We start from the raw sequence: 4,554 nt of genomic DNA on the forward strand, positions 1-4,554 counted from the left end.
ATATTACTACGTATGCAAAAATTAGAGAAAAACACACCCCAAAGATAAAGTTCTCAGTGAAACAAGATGCAGATATGAGATGCTGAAATTATAACGAAATATATTTAAAGTAACTGTGATAAATATGTTAACTCCTGTAATGGAATGGAATGAAGGATATGCAAGGTAGATTGTTAATGTAAGACAATATGCAAACCCTAATAAAATTTTTTAGGATAAATTAAAGGATTTAATATTATCTAGACTTTAATAAAACAGTCATTTGTAACATGCTGCTATAATTAGAACAACCAGTTGTTGGGTTACTGATACAAGGAATTTTAACAGCAAGCTTAGAGCTTCCTTAAAACATAAAAATTGAGAAAGTGGTGATGCAAACATACTACATCTGTGAAAAATGCTCCTCTTGTGAATTGATTAATTTTAGATTAATTAATTAATAGCTAAGTATAAATACTGGCACTGAGACTTGATCCAGGTTTTTAAATTTGAATTAGGCCAACCAGGGGAAAGTCTCCCAATGGAGGAAGGAATGAGACTCAAAGTTGGGATAACTTGAAATGACAGGGACAATGAGGAGATCTGTTTTCGGGGAGCAGAGTTACATATCAAAACAACAGGAAAATATATGTTTAAAGGAATACATGTCAGCACCTTGTGGTGAGTTGAAACTTCTTTAACAAGGTCCCGCCTAAAAATGTATATAAATGAGAATTTAAGAAAGCCAAGACATGCCTTGGTCTTGTTGAGTGCAAGAGTATGGATTTGAATTTTATTCAGGGTCACTACTAAATTGTAGGGACTTCAGAAACAATAGTCTCTTTTTAAAAAGATATTGCTTATTTATAATAAACAATTTTAGTTAAAAAAAAATTGACCAGGTCATGAGCATCATGAGCATCGCACTGACTTTCAGGTTTTACCTCTCAAACATTCCTGAGAAAACAGTAAGAAAAAAGCAGCTTTTCTCACTTTCTAAACACTCCTTTACAGAGAGTGTTCAGACTTTTCTAGATGAAATACACAGCCAATATTGCAGCTAAAGGCAAAACTGAGGGACTGCTTCCTGCTTAAACCCAATGGAAAAAAAAATGGAAACGATCTGCTAAAAAATACAAGGCAAAAAGCAGCTCAAAACTGAATGGAGGATGGTGTCCTTTGCTAATTGGAGGATGAAGCCTCATTACCCACTTGAAGTTCCCAATACATCATGAGGGGAATTCAGTTTGGGAAAATAGTTTAATACATCCCTCAGGAAAAAAAAATTATACTTTGCATAACAAACAAAACAGTGGTTAGGATGTCTAGTGCCACCAAGCAACCTCCATTCTGTCCAGATACAGCTGAAAGTGAATCCAAAGGTGGGGGGACTGGGTGGACGTCCAGGATGGGGAACTGGTAGTCCTCATTGACTTTGCCATCACTGTAGTAATCTATCACACAATCTAACTTCTGTGCCACCATGGTTGATGATCCAATCGTGCCTGTGAGAGGCAACTCACACCCCACCCAGGAACGAATTCTTGCCCTTGGTAAATATTCTTTTGCTTTCCCTCCAAATGAGATCAATGATAAACCACAAGGACAATCTCCTTCCAAGCCTGTTCATTGTTCTGATTGTGAATTCCAATGACATTATACATATTTTCTCACTAATATCCTGTCTTTCCACTTCCACCCTTTCCTTAACATTGCATTCCAGAACATCTGTTTGGAAGGATAAAACACTTTTTTCTCTGAACCTGCTTATCGAATAGATGACTCCTCTATGATGGTAGACAACCCAGAGGGCTGATCTGGCCCTGGTGCTTGATTAGGTGGTAGGATCAGATTTGAAGGATCCAGGCTCTCATTCTTAGCAGCAGTGCCTGTAATGGAACACTCCACATACTCCTCTTGGTGGGCAGGCACAGAGCATGTTTTGCTCTCACAGGTTGGACCAGAGGGTTCTGCTCACACCAGACAGCCTTTCATTTTCCTTTCATGCACTGGGCATCCTGAAGGTTGTGATACTATCTGATGATCTGAAGCATTTGAGGTCTGACTGGAACAGCAGGAGTAAAGGCTGACAAACCCATGATTGGAAGCAATGTTGACTTTGAACAATTTTAAATTTCCAGCTGCTTCCTTTCCCAGGCTTGTCCAGGCTGTTGGCCCCACCTCTAATCTCCAACCTAAGCCCCAAGGACAGGGATCTGTTAGTGTCCCTGCCTTCCTCTCACTAGGTCACTGCTGTGCCCTACTAATTTTTTTTTTAAATGCTTGCAAATAATAAAAAGAAACCCAAAGTAACAAAAAAGAAAAATGCCTTTGAAAGACTTGTCTCTAGACACAATATGTATAAAAAAATTACCAGTTAATTTATAAAAGTGAGTAGAAACTTCCCAAACTAAAATGCAAAGGGAAAAGAATTAAAAATATATATATCAGAGCAAAACATCTATGAATTTTGGAACAGTTCCAAAGGCATTATAATGAAAAAAATAGAGAAAGCAGAGCAGAAAAAGTACATGAAACAAAAAAATAGCTGAGAAATTTAAAAATAAAAGAAAAATAATGGAAAACACCACAAAGGATAACAGCCAACACACACACACACACACACACACACACACACATACACACTTTACAGAAAATCAAACAGAAATAGAAAAGCCAAAGGTTAAGAAAACCTTACCTAGTGAGGAATAAGAATCATAGTAGACTTCTTATCAGAAGCACACATTTTTCATTTAAATAATATTCAACTTATGATTTCTCCCCCAGAGTTTGTTTCCAATCAAAAACCCATTACCACATTCAAAATCAATTAGATTTTTTCTGCTTATTTCCTCAAGAAGATATGTAATTTTTTAAAAAATTTAGATTTGTATTCCATTTTTATTTAATTTTGTGAGAGATGTAAACTTTATGTCTATGTTCATGTTTCTGCATATGGATGCCCATTTGTACATATGGCATTTATTCAAAAGACTACCCTTTCTCCTTTAAGTCTCCTTTGCTCCTTTGTTAACTATAAGGTAACTATATTTGTGTTTGCCTTTTCTTGGCTTTCTATTTCATTTCATTTATCCATGTATTTGTCATTTCATCAATATCACACTGTCAGAATCACTGTAATTTTTAAGTAAGTCTTGAAATTGGAAAGTGTGATTCCTCCAACTTGGTTGCCCTTCAGTATTGTCCAGTATATTCTGGGTCTTTCTTCTTTACATACCAATTTTGGAATCAGTTTTAAGTATCTACAAAATAAATGGCTGGGATTTTAATTGTAATTCCTCATAGACTAAGTTGGAAAGTAGTAACATGATAATTTTATTGTGTCTTTCAATACAGAAACATGTATTATCTTTCTTTTTATTATATATTCTTTTTATAAGTGCTTTATAGATTTCATGATTCCTATATATATTTTTGTTAGGTGTATAACTGAGTACCCTAGTTTTTTATACCTTAGTACTATAATAGTTTTTATCCTATTTTAAATTATATTTTCTTAGTTTAAAATTTCAATTTTTCCTTTCTAGTGTAGTAAAAAATTGACTTCTGCACATTTACCTTGTGCTCTATGAATTTACTCTACTACTTATCAATTCAAGGAGATTTTTTTGTAGATTCTTTTGAAACTTTATCCATAGACAATCCTTTCATTAGAGAATAAGGATAATTTTTATTCTTTCATTTTCAAGATACATATTTTTTAATTTCCTTTGTTGTTTTTGAGATAATATATTGCTGGGTATACTTATACAATTTACTTCAACAGTCTCTAATTTAAATGAAAAAATTTTAAAGCATTATGGAGATCTCTCAAAAAACTGAGAATAGAATAATTATATGACACAGCTATTCAACTCTTAGTTTTTTTCCAAAATATATAGCATACTATACTGATGCACGCATATCAATGTTTATAGCAGCACAATTCACAACAGCTAAGTTATGGAACCAGTATAGATGCTTGTCAACAGGTAACTGAATAAAGACAATGCAGTATACATACACAGTGGAGTTTTACTCAGTCATAAAGAATAAAATTGTGGCATTTGCTAGTAAATTTATGGAAGTGAAGATAACGCTAAGTGAAATAATCCAGACTCAGCAAGTATGGTATTGAATGTTTTCTCTCATATGCAGAAGCTAAAGAAAGAAAGAATAAAAAAGGAAGACCAATAGCATAGAAGAAGGGGACCAAGAGCGAGAGAGGAGGGGAAGACATGGGAAAGTCCTGGGGAATAAAATCTCCTAAATTATGCTGTGTCACTGTATGAGTATATACATGGATGTGTATATATTACATATACCAATTAAAGTAATAATTATAGAAGGGAGAATAAAGTAAACAGATCAGAGGAGGGGGGAGAATAGGAACAAGGAAGGTACTAGGGATTGAGATTGATTAAATTGTTATGTGAATTTACAAATATGGCTTAATGAACCCCACCGTAATTATAATACAACAATACAATTTTAAAGGAATATCTATAAACGTCTTAAGACAAAATTTATATCCATGCTGAGGAATTACTTTTTACTTCTATAAAATAAAACTTG

The 4,554-nt window shown here is 34.0% G+C and overlaps 1 pseudogene; it reads right to left on the reverse strand.

Annotated features, from left to right (window-relative positions):
* Positions 1-1,304: 1,304 nt before the first annotated feature.
* Positions 1,305-2,078, reverse strand: LOC124102691 (holocytochrome c-type synthase-like; annotated as a pseudogene).
* Positions 2,079-4,554: the final 2,476 nt, after the last annotated feature.

This window comes from Marmota monax, unplaced genomic scaffold (genome assembly GCF_021218885.2).
Source record: "Marmota monax isolate L192 unplaced genomic scaffold, Marmota_monax_Labrador192_F-V1.1 WCK01_AAM20220418_F8-fsc00002, whole genome shotgun sequence".
In the NCBI taxonomy this organism is placed as follows: Eukaryota; Metazoa; Chordata; class Mammalia; order Rodentia; family Sciuridae; genus Marmota; species Marmota monax.